Here is a 13,614-nt window from a genome sequence, read left to right on the forward strand (position 1 = left end):
GGTGGGTTATAGTTGATATTGCAGGTAGGGTGTTTGCACACGCGTTTTCTCGACAAAAAAAAAACAATTCTGTCCAGACATGGGTATCCATCTGTACCTTCGTATACAAACACGTGTACAACACTGTACGAGTATTAGAGGGACTTGGTAGTATGGGACTGGATTTTCAACTGCCAGTCCGACGCACATGCCGCGGGTACAAGTGCATGTACAATTGAATATTTTCTAAACGCTCGGTGCACACGAAGAAAATCAGCTACCGTAGCTTGTGTTCTTTCAAAACATTTGAATATACCAACTGTTGAATGGGAAACCGAGGTGGGGAGCCGCTACTCTGTATCCATTCAATGCGGTTGTGGAAAAATCGTAATTTATGACGATAAATCGCGAAACGACGGCGCCCCGTGTTATATGCATCCTTTTTTTTTTCCTTTTCCCTTTTCTTTGGCTTCGAGGGGAAGGGGGTACTAAAAACTACGCGGTTAATCAAATCGCGCTCTGACCAATGCGACATATATATATGTCCCTACTCTGTTGCAACGTGACAATACAACATAATTACACTGGCCGAAGAGCTTTTCGATTATGGATTGAATTCCGTGATTCTTTTTTATTGCTCGACACACATGACAGGTATACCAACCTCGGGTATTTGGCCGGGAGCCGCGTAAGAGAGAGAGAGAGAAATAATATTTTATCCACGTCCGTGATGGTACAAAGCTGTGAACTGTGAGCGCGTGACTGGTTATCGTCTTGCGCAACGCAGCTGCAACGAGATGAGCGCATCATATACAAGCCCAATTGCTAACGATACGATCACACGTGTGTGTATTACATATGTATTGGGGCGCTTGGGTGTATATAGAAAAAAAAAAAAAAAAAAAAAAAGGAGCGTATGCGTATATTATACAAGTTACAGAAGAAGGGTGCTTACGCAAGTGTAGATATACATACGTGTGTAATGTATATACACAGTACAGGCAGTACAAAAGTACAGAGCCACGGCATATCTCATGTACTATAGCAGGGAGGGAGGATATCGTTTTTTCACGTTAAATCCAACGCGATGTAGGTGTGCAAAGAGGCGCGTAGGTGTGTATATGCACAGGCGTTTCAATTTAAAATTAGAAACTTTATTGCTCCGCGGTACTTAGCAGCAGTCTCACCCGTGCCTTCATTAGCCGTCGCATCCACACACACGTAAACCTCGCCTCGGCTTGAAAAGCGCAGCCTATATACAAATGCGGGTATACGAGTAAACTCACCCGCGAGAGAGAGCTTTTATTTACCTGCAGTGTGCACCTTGTATTCCCTAGCTTTGGTCCGCGATAATTTCCCCATCAGCTGCAGCAGCATGCTAATTATACCCGCACACGTACGTTGATTCGTCGCCGATTCCCGTGGGGAGTTTTGATTGAACGAAGGGGAAAAAAAAAAGGGAACTTACGAGGAAGAAAGTGCCGTTGTTTGTACGAGGTTTCCGCGGGTCTTCGGATCGAGAAATTGTGTAATTACGCGTTTTCACTCTTTGGACTAATGGTGTTTCATGTGCGCACACGCGTGACGGATCGGAGGGGCGATGTTGTGGAGGGAAATTTCGTTGATGAATCGCGACCGGGTCGATAATGAAAAAATTATACGAAACCCCGGTAGGTAGAGAGATTTGATTTATAAAAGAGACGCGTCAATTACGGCATCGTGCCATTGGTTCGTAATTGGCGCGGCGCTCTTTTGACTTGTGGACACGACGCGGGGGGGGGGGAAGAGGAGGAAAAAAGTCTCTCGTTTATCTCGCGCCCGATTTTGTGTTTAGAAATTTTAATAGCACCAGCGGGACCGACAACAAATTAATCTTGTTTCGTTAGTTCTTGTACGGGACACCGACGATGGTGCTGAGTCACAATCGAGTCGAAACGAAAGTAGGCGTATGTATATATGGGGCTCAGCGATGATCGGCGGATATTTTAAACACGCGCCACTCCATTAGAAGATTTTATCATCGGTGAGATTGAAAAATCGCAATAAATTTTTTTTTTTTTTTTTCTTTTCAAAATTACAATTTAAGGCCTCTCTCGATTTTTCTTTTCTTTGCCTTTTTGAAGCCTCGATCGCTCCAATACAAAAATTGTCCAATGTAGGTGCGAGTGCACAGTATACACACACCACCTACACGCCCAAAAAAGTATCGCGTCGCGCTTACAATATACACTTTCTCGACGTGGATTATCCCGCACTAATGAAGCTATATCCCTACTGCTCGCGACTACGCGAGATAGTAAAAGTCACGGGGTCTATGGGAGTCTGAAAGTCTCTCTGTACTACCTGGTGGTAGTGGTGACTATGCTAATTAAAAGACGAGGTCACCTACATCGATACCATTACTTTGTATATGATGTATGTAGGTATATACACCATGTGAATCTATTCGTTCATCCGCCCCCTACTAATAGGCATAAAGCCTATACCTGTATCTAGGGCGAATCATCCTGAAATTCCGGCACCGCGCGTAACCGCGTGTACCACTGTATATAGTCGCTGTACATTTCTCTTTTCGCTTCAAAGGGGAAAGTGTGTACAAGCGATCGTTTGAAAAAACAATTGCCATCTGGTCCTTACGGCGGAGCGAGTACATACACTTATTTAGTACACAAGGATACCGTTTCAACGGGTGTTATCTCGCTTTTGGAGCTGATGGTATTTTTTAATTCGTACAATACATACCTACGTGTATAGGTAGATGCTACGCGTGTATAAATGCTCTTTTTGCGATCTCATCGTTTTGATGTACTCCGTTTCAAATGTGAGCTAGATAAGGATGTACGTGTTGTTTTTTTTTGCTCTTATACGAGTAGATTGTATAGGAAATCGGCGTAGCGAAGATGTGGTTCATGTAGGCTATGAATGATCGATCAGTGGGTGTTTTTTTTTTTATATTGTGTTATTCGTACGGGTATACAGTGACTGTCGCGTGGTAAAAGCGCTTTGAGATAAGCTTACTGTACAGGCCATGGGTGGTTTTCCAGGTTGACCAAACGAAAGGGAAAAAAAGTATTTGGCACTTGAAATACAAATATATATGTTGAAAAATCGACGTGCCTTTCTCGCCTTTACTATTTTTGAGCAACGGCCTTGCCGTCATCCGAACCGTAACGAAAACGACAGAGAAGCGTGACGGAAGCATGTACATATATATGACGTAATCCATAAAAAATATCACATTTTTGTCCCCCATTTTAGTAAAAAAGTTTTTTTTGAGGCACACCTCCGAGATCGGGCTCATTTTACTCGTAGTGCCATGTGCTGATGAGGAAAAAATTTTGAACCCAAGGTTTAGTAAGGGTGACACCCTTTTTCCGCGATTTACATGTCAAAATTATATCTCCATAGATTTGTTCCTCATATTACTTGACATTACGAGTAAAATGAGCCCAATCTCGAAGGTGTGCTCCCAAAAAAATTGTTTGTATTAAAAGGGGGGACAAAAACAAAATGTATTTTGTGGATTTTCTCATATCTACATGTACACAGTATATACGGATATACTGGTCGGTAGCCCTAGCGTAAAGGATAACGATTACTGTAGGTATACCACACACAACCACTGCTACAATGATGATGATAATCGTGGTTATTATCACGATCGTCATCAGTGACGGTAGCAGGTGGTACCAACGACCTTTCCCGTCTGCTTCCTTTGATGCGATGCGCGCGATATGCATCTCTCTCTCTCTCTCCCGCACGCTGTACTTGGACACGCCAAAGAAATATCATTTCGCCCGACGAGGTGATGCCTGTATTTTGTACCTGCATGGGAGAAGATAAAATTGTTTCCTTACTACCCATATGAGGATTCCAAACGAATCCCACAACAAGTCGTGCAACTTTTCAAGGGCATAATGGCCTTCAAACGTGGAAATCAGGAATTAGATGACATTGTAAAGCAACTATTTGGGGGAGGACCATATCGTTATCCGCGAGAGGTGTAGAGCAAGGCGTGTAACAATATCGAGCACGAAGAGAGACCATCGACGCTTTGGCAAAACAGCCATGTATGGTACGTATTTATGCGAGGACTGTCGAGCCAAGCGTGAGTAAGTAACTATATATAATAAAGAATATCCTATAGGTGTGCATGGAAAAAAGAGAGGTAGGAAGCACGAAAATGAAAAAAAAGGAAAGGAAAGGGTAAGAGCCGGTGTCGAGGACGAAGAAATAAAAGTTGGTATATATATTTCTCTACTTACAGCCGCGAAAGTACGATGGCCTATGAAGATTAAGAAGAAGAACCACACGTAGAGCCACGCAACAATAATAATTACGTGTGCTATAGGTATGTACAGCAAAAGCTCAAATAGAGTTTATACGTGTATATGGATATATAGTTGTACAGGTCATCGTTGTCGTCGTTTCCTCTGTGTGTTTAATTATATGGTCGTCCTGTGCGATATACTTATTACATACTCCAGCGTGAACATTAGAAGGTGCCGCTGCCGATCGAACGAGCCCTCCTTTCTCGGGCTTTGCACGATCGCGAATATATATACCCTTTGGCGGTGGGTGCGAAGAGGACTCGCTATCACCTCGCTTCCTCGACACGTGGTGTATACGTGTGTTTTCTCAATAATAAACGAGGGGAAAGCTATACACAGGATCCGTACCGTGTCAACTATTATCGAGGCTGCCCCATACCGTATATTATGTACACAGACAACCCATTCGGCTCGCCAAAACTCCCACGATATATGTGGCACGTATACCTACACTCGTCCGAAAGGTACACCCATTTCTCGTGATTATAATTTATCGCGTTTCACCCTCCTCCTCCTCCCCCCCCCTTTTTTTTTTTCAATGCAATCAGTTACGGCTGACGTAGTGTCCTGCATCGGACTCGGCTCTCTCGCGGGCGTGACCCCGAACGACGTCTGTCGCGCACATCAGGTATATATTATACGTCCCATTCTTCACGACTGAACTGTATTTAATTAAGCACATATCTCGCGCTTCGGTACAGCAATATCATACGGAGTCAAACGGCACGAGGAAAGAAAGCCCCCCAATGCTATGTATAGAGGTATACACAATAGAAGAAAATACATGTAGGTACCAGATTGAGTTTGCGCCTGTGTTATTCTCATTCGAGCCATTGTCTCGTGTCATCCGGATTCCTTGTCTATGTGTGTGACGTGTACCAAGTAGGTATATATGTATACACATACACAGGAGCTTGAGTTAAGCGCGTGCACCCTGGTACGGGAGAGTCAATCGATGATTGAAAAAGCCCCGAGACCGGCTTCGTCATCTTCTCGGCCGCCTGTGCTAATATTGACAGTATACGCGGAAACAGCGCTCGACTGGCGCGCGTGCACTTAAAATTCAGGGGGATCGGATGTCGCGAGAGAAAGAGCCACTCTTTTCGTGCGCCCGTTGCGACGTTGGATAAATATTTGCGCCAACCGAGCGAGAGTTTTTTTTTTTTTTTTGCCCTCCATATAATCGTGATTTGATATCGCTTCCTCCCGGTGACTCTTTGACACCTGCGCATACTGATGGTTAATTAGTTTGATCAACAATTTGCCACCGCGTTCATTGTGGATGACTTTTTCTTTTTCGCGCCCTCCTTACGCAATGTTGTACTTTGACGCGAAAAATAAACTCGGATCAGAATGTCCGACTGGATGTTGCTCGTCAATCTCAAAATTCAACGTCACGCTTGTGTAAGGCATTGACAATGAGGACGTCACGAGCTGCAAACGCTTCGGAGCCCCTTGTAATCCCCGGTACTTTTGGGAAATGCTCGTAGGTACACCTATTATTTTATTCGCAAAGTATGTAAGCATAAGTTGGTAAAACTACGGAGCCTCAACTTGTTCAGAAATCGTGTATAACGATGATGCGTACATTATCACCGGAAGTGAGAACTTCAGTCAACGTCCAACGCTAAAAGCTATAATTTTGTCGTAGGTACGTATACACATCCGTATGGAAATTCTCGAGTTTTTTTTTTTTTTCGCGAGGTAAGTGCACGGTCCTCGGTTGGATCTCGAGTTCGAGCTAAAATCGTACCTACCACCACCAGTCGACAGTCGGACAGACAGTGGCATAATACACTCGTGCAGCGAGCGTCGCGCAAATTTATGAAATTCAGCTCTTGTTTTCACAAAGAAGTGAAATCGTCGGGAATTTATAGCCGGTCGCATCCAGGCGCTTCTCTGTCTTGTCGACGTCGGATCCCCCCTGACAGCCGCACACGAGTTAGCCCTGGGACGTTTTTGCTTGTCGCTCTCCACGAGCCATTACCGTATGGGTTCTTTTTTTCCTCCCCGGCAAGAGCATCGAGACGATTTCATACCTTCCGCTTCTGAGGGTAAAAAAAAAAAAAATAAATAACGCCACAGACGGTGGGAAAACCGCTCCTACTTTGGGAAAATCTAAACGTACGTAAAAAAATCTCCGTACACGCGCCCGCTTTGTAATCGATTTATCTACTCGCTCCTACAAGCCGCACCGCAGCGGCACAAAGAACTCCTTAGCGGGACCCAGTATACTTAATTAATTCCCCCGACAAATGGCAATTGCTAACTACGGAGAGCGCGGTCTCGCTTACAATATATATATACACATACATACATCTGTACAGTCGGTATATAAGCTAATCGCTCCGATCGTCACCTATGAGCCCGGCGTTTTTCAAAGCCGCGCCGCGCGACTCGCTAATGCAGCGCGTGTTCTTCCGTCCATACTCTTATGTTCCGGAGGTTGCTAGCTGCGCTAATGTAATTATAAGCTCGCGCGTTAGCTTTCATATACATTATATATATATATATATACACACTCATGCACGGGGTAAGTACATAGTTACAGCTTGTGTTTGTTTTCCCGTACGGTATAATGTATTTTTTGTATATACCGTGCTTACGTACTTGCATACATGCCTATACAAGTAAACATACATATATATACAAGCGCGTGAAATCACCAAGTTCGCGAGGTTGCAGCATCAAAGACACGTACATATATTTATAATAGGTTATACGTATAGTGGTGGCGTGTATGGATACAAGGATATACCTATAACCACCAGATATTATTATACTTGGGTTTACAGCAACTTTGCATTTGGTGGGTCATGGTGGTGGGGACATAATATGTAAAGGTATGTAACGTATGAAAGAGAGAAAGTGCAAACACTTCATTGGCAAATTATCCCGCGCAACCTACTGCTGTACACGTATGAAGACTAACTCCTCTCTGCTCGTACAATCGCGTCTGCATCTAATTACTCTCGCCAGCAGAGCGCGGCTACTTATATGCCACCGTGAACGACATTGCATATATACGTATAACAGGGCGAGAGGGTATAGCAGCGTTTGTGTAGGCGCACTCACTTTGTATAAACAAGTACGGTGAGTATATTATATATTATTCTCGTACACCGATACGATACATATACGGAAAAAAACAGGGAAAAACTGTACAAGTATCGGGGGTAAATGCAGCAAGCAAACGGCAGCAACGACAACTACAAGCAAAAACTTCAGCTCGATACAAGAGTGTACCGTTTTTCAAAATCCATCCGAGATATTGCCAATGATATCGTCAGTGTATATATAATATGTATTTACTCACGCATACGTGCACCTGCATTGTGGAGCAATGCTATGGACTGGGTACAGTTGGAACGCAACGAAACGCGATTAGCATGAAATCCGGGAAAGCCGTACGGAGCTTATATAACACGCGTGTTCCACCCTATAGTTGTAATTTTTTTTTTTTTTTTTTCTTTTTTTCTTCGTACAACCCCAAAAAAGAGCGGCGTACAAAATCCAATTAACCATTATCCTCTGCACGGCGGTCGACTCCCACGTATACGCGAATGTACTCGGTGCAACGGAATAGCATCAGGTAGAGAAGCACCTGTCCGACCAAAGGCCGCTACACTAGTATAGAGTATACAATAAAACCCCGGGCGCCCCGGGCGAGTATACGTGGGACTGTATAAGCAGGTTGCAGGTATAGTGTGATTCACGGTAGGACGAGCGAGGGGCTTCCGGTGCCTCCGAATTCCCACAATTAAAGACACAGTCCCATATTATACGCATCACCTATATTTAGTATACACACTCGTTGTACATTCTTGGATGCACGAGAACTGCATCTTTTTTTTTTTTTTTTTTTTTTTTTTTCCTTCCCCCGTGGCAATCAAACGGTCGTCGCGTTTATTTTTGGACTCTGAGCTCACGCTGGCAGGGACACCACAAGGTCGAGACGAGCCGCGCGTATTAATTCTTTTGGTGAACAGCCTGATGTACGGTCGTTTACCCGTCTCGACATCTGGATGTATAAACCATACACTTTTACACATATACACCTTCGTTCGCTGATTCTTCGAGTGTCCCCAAGTTTATTTGATGTACCCATATAGATGTACATATATTTTACGTGCAGTGCACGCACGTTACAAAATACACGTACGCGACGGACTTTGCGCAAATATTTATCCGGCGCGCTGCGACAGCGTCTCGTCTCACGGTATTGTTGTATATATATGTATAGTATGAGACACTCGTTATCGCGAGACGCCACGGAAGAGCGCATCGGCCATCAGGAGAGAAGTATATATATACTTATACATGAGAATCGTTGCGTGAACGTAATTGCACATAGACCCTTTTTTTCTCTTGCTGTCTTCCTTGAAACTCCTACCCGCTCCCGAGGTAAACTACCCGTAGATCCTTAAAATATATCATATACGAGAGTATAGACAAATATGCAGTGTATCCTATGCAATATAGGGACGGAGAAAGGAGAGAACGCCGCTGCCGATGTTATAGGAGGATAGATGGATGTGGACTATAAGATAGCGCGGGGATGAGAAAGAGCATATGGGTAAACAAACTCGCGCGCGCATACGGTATAGGCATATGATGATGATAATAATGATAATGTATATATAGGTATACCTATTGAAGACACGAAGCCGATGCCTATGTATAACCGAGCCGCCCTCGATTGAGACTGCAGCATCTCTCGCGGAGGAGTGACTTTGAGAGCCGTGTGAAGTAGCGCTCGGTAGCATCAACAACAACAACAACAGTTCCGAGAGAGACAGGCGCCTATGTATCGAGTTTCTCCTGCTCGTCGATCCTCGCTTGGCTCTCTTTAAACTCTTATATCCCGGCCCGGCGTCGCACAATTTGTCAAAGTCGGCGCTGAAAAGACCCCCGTGAATTTCTCTCGCGCGCCCACAACCTATACACGTACATTATACGGGACGACCTCTCTCGGCTGGATACCGTGTGACCCCGAGAGATAACCATCATCCCGGAGGGAGGGGGGTAGAAAAGAGGGACGGAGGTCTTATCTACCGTACAGCTGATCCGAGCTCAATAAATGCACCCTTCTTCTCTTCAGCGCGCGTTAATGCTCTCTCTCTCTCGAGGAGGGATTAATTTCGCGCGGGAGCTTCCGGATCACGCTTGTCACGAGCTGTCTCGTCTCCTACACCACGTTTCTTGTATTACGTATACACCGCCGCATATGATGCACCGCTCCCCATTGTGGTACATCATATATATATATATTATACACGCTTGGTCCTGATGGCGTTGCAGTAAGAAGAGGATGATCTTTTTTTCTTCTTCTAGGTAGTAAGGTAGCGCTTTTTTCCGTTTCTTCTATTTTTTCTTGTAGATGAACAAATCATTCCTTGTTACGCGTTCGTCGAGGGATGCTCTCCAACAGCATATTGTTTATCGCCAGCTATTTACGACTCTCGGAATAATCAACGTGAGCGCTATTTCTTTTTTTTTTTTTTTCCTTTCAATACAGCACTTTGGTGTATAGGTGTAATAATTATCCGAACGAGTCGGTGCATCGACAAGCGAAGCGCACGGGCAGGCTGAAAAAGCCCCTCGAGCCCAAAGACGACGGCGTGCAAGGGGGACAGGCCGAGGGACGCTAGTCGTGAATTACTGTACGTTATAATTGAAAATGCATATTCAAAGGCTTGCGACGACCTTGCAGTGTGTGGACGCACATACATGATGTACTTTAACGCAAAGAGCCTTTTTTTTTTTTCGAGGGGACGCAACGAGCGAAGCATCGGCTCCTCCCGAGTATTTCGGTATGGATGTTAATTTGCGCGCGTCCATTCGTTGCGCTCCTTCTTTTCTCTCTTCTCTCTCGGGTAAGTGAGTCCGTGTGTGACGCGCGAGTACGGCCGTATACAGAGAGTGACATGAGTAACGCGCTGGTGCGTAATTGGAAAGTCGAAATGCGAGAATAAGAAGAGGCGCGTGTCCGGTGGGCGACTTTGTTTTGAACGAAGGCGCCGGAAAATACGAACCGGCAGCTCCTCCCACCGATCTTGTGTCGTAAATACACGAGGCGTGCACCGCAGCTTCTTCCCTCCCTCTCGCTTTATATTGTTATTATCTGCGATCGCGGGGCCATTTTTGCTCATGCGCTCGTGTATATTATAAATGTAGGGGCGTGCGTACAGTTCCACTCCTTTTTTTTTTTTCACAATACCATGTACACATTATTTACGATCCGTTCGTGTAGGCTCGAATTACCACTCAGCCATCGGTCCACATTAGGTTGTGAGATGACGACGATTTCGTTATCTGTGATGAAGTATTGGTCATTTCGTGGGACGACTAGTTATCTTGCGCAAAATTCTGCTCATCAGTGATAAGGTGTCCTCTTTGCATATAAGTACCTGATTGAATACACACTTCCTGTTGCTTCTCGTCTGCGCGTATATGTATAACCACAGCGACACGGGGATCAAGTTAACCTTCTCGTATGGTGTTTCCCAATCAAGACCGCGCCCGGTAACTTTTTTTTTTTTTTTTCTCTCTCGGTTTCTCCAATCGATGCATGCATACTTACTCCTCGCGGTGAAACTTTAATCACCGCGGGAGCCCCTCGATTGATTCCAAAGCACGTCCCATTAAGCCCACCCCTCCCCTGCCAATTAACACTGTCGGGCCAACAGATTGCCGCTGTAAATACTTCGGATCGCGAAATGTATATATATGTATATTCCAAATCGCGCGTTTAATACGCCTATACGATCCGGCACTGATCCGCGAGTATAAACGAATAAGCTCGGCGCGAGTGGTGGGTACATAAATATACACCTGTATCCATTCATGCGCTGGAAACGAGATAAGCTGTATAGCGCGAGAGGATACCTATTTATAAACATTTATAAGTGGAAAGGATGTGTTTTTGCGGAATTGCTGCTCTTTTTCTTGCTTATTGGTGTATCCTCCTTGTTTCTGCAGTGTATCTCGGGCGAATCGTGTAATTTTTCGTACGTAGGTATATTACGATGATTGGAAACAAGTATATATACGTACACGTGATAAGTATATGTGTACACGTGGTGTTGGGTGAAGTTTTCCACGCGAGAGATAGATGATGTAGTAACACCCCTGGGAAGGAAGCCAAGGAGCGAGTGACAAATGATGCGCTCGTAAATAATATCAAGACCCTTCGCTAACCCGCTCACGATCTCCCTCTTTCTTTCTCTCTGGCCAAACAAACATTACGACTAACGAGCAAACGAACGAGCCAACTCTTCTCTCTCATACAGATGTATACATATATACATACATATATATGTATATAGTACCCGCGCACACTTGTGTTACTTTATAAGTACATCTATATATGTGTGTAGGATTGCAACTTGGGCCGGACTTTGATTGATCCGAGAGTAGCCGCAGCTCAAGTCACGTGCAAGTTTTTTTTTTTTTTTTTTACAATCAACCAACAAAATCATTTCCACTTAATGTGCGTATACTCGTGGTAGACTCGCTGATTTATATAATATATATACGTATAGGCCATTTAGACAATGATCCTCTGTAATGTATGTGACAGGTTATTTACAGATATTCTACAGAGTGCGAGCCCCAGCTTAGTTTTTAACAGTTCTCGTAACTATTATTACGTTATTCTTTTTTCGCTAATGAGAAATTGTTGTTTTCTTGCAGGAAAGCCCGGAAAGCTCTTGTGAAAGATGGAAAAAAAGCTGGCGCGGTCGAGAAGCCGATGTTCTTTGCGAGGTAAGGATTTTTTTTCTCATCACTATCAATGTATAATACAACACAAATGCGAATCGTTGGAAAAGAGAACCGTACCTGTAAAGTTCATAATCATGACCATGTACATACGAAATAAACACGCCGACATCGCAAAGGCTGAGACATTAACGAGCCACTTGTTGCGAGTTTGGTAATAATATATCATAATCCAAATACAACTCGCGCACGGCACAATCAGCGCTGTGATGAATCGCACTCTCTCTCTGGTCCCTCTCGTCGAAATCCCCGGGGATGAGAGCTTTTTCCGCACATTGTATATACCGACAGTACATGAATTCGCGTGCCGCGCGCTTATACATATAGAATAATTCAGATATATACCTAGTGTACACTATACATGTTATACCCGTGAATGTGGGTCGATGGGACGAGCCTCCAATCGTGCCGGGTCTATTAGCTCAGGCACCCACTCTCGGGCCAATTAACGCTCAGTAATAACAAAACTCGCGTGCACGCTTTATACCTGGTCGTGGTGGTGGTGTACTTGTGTATAATACGTGTACGACGATTATTCATACCGATGATTGTTTGCCGATTAAACGATACCTGCCTCGATTTAATCGCGTCGCGGGAGAAATTTTTCTCGCCCTCCCTCTACAAGACCATTGATGCTAATGGAATCCAAGAAGGGGCCAGGGACTGGAAGGGGGTGTAATAATTTTACTCGTATACACGTGTCAGAGGAGTCCTCGTACCGGTCCATATTACGTTACATGAGCCTGCACATATATATGCACACGTGAGTCCCTCTGCATGGGAGTCGAATCTTATACGTGGAGATAAGTGGCGCACCTCCTCTGCATATATATACGTTGCACGCCTTGTGTGATCGCATATTATTACAACGCTGGAAACAATCGATCGGGTCAGCGTATCGTTTCTCGAATCGATACCACGTGTGTATGTATGTATGATCCCGTTTCACCTGCCGCTGCTGTTGCACTATAATACGCGTGATGTGTGTGTGTGTATACGGGTTATACTCAGTGCCGGGCAATTATGGCACTCAAGGCGTGCATATTTAAGTGTAGACGGATTTGCGGGTGGGAAAGTTGCCGGCTCGAGAGAATGGGTGATTTTATTGTAATTTTTTGTGCTCTGCGATGCCGAAACCAACGTGTATCTTTTGTTATTTTTTTAAATCGGGATAGTGTGTGTGTGTGTTTTTTTTTTTTTTTTCTTGAGATTTTGTCTTACTCGGGACTAACTGTTGCTGAGATTACCGGTTCACGAGTGTGCGTTTGTATTATTAGGTTATCATTGGTATGAGCTATGAATACGCGTTATTGTTTGCACTTTATTATTGTAATGCAACAACGTATAGGCACGTTTGTTTGTTCTCATTCACTATGATTTATCTATAATGACGAAATGTGCAAATACACCTTTCGTCCCTCCTGTTTGTCTTGAAAAAACTGTTTCTTGGAATTTGTGCAGGTATACTTTGTAGTTTCATTAAAAAAAAAAAAAAATGAAATAATTAAGGAAACACCAACGT

The sequence above is a fragment of the Copidosoma floridanum genome, unplaced genomic scaffold (genome assembly GCF_036245765.1).
Source record: "Copidosoma floridanum isolate Cflo_tuat_1 unplaced genomic scaffold, Cflo_Japanese_pri ptg000013l, whole genome shotgun sequence".
Lineage (NCBI taxonomy): Eukaryota > Metazoa > Arthropoda > Insecta > Hymenoptera > Encyrtidae > Copidosoma > Copidosoma floridanum.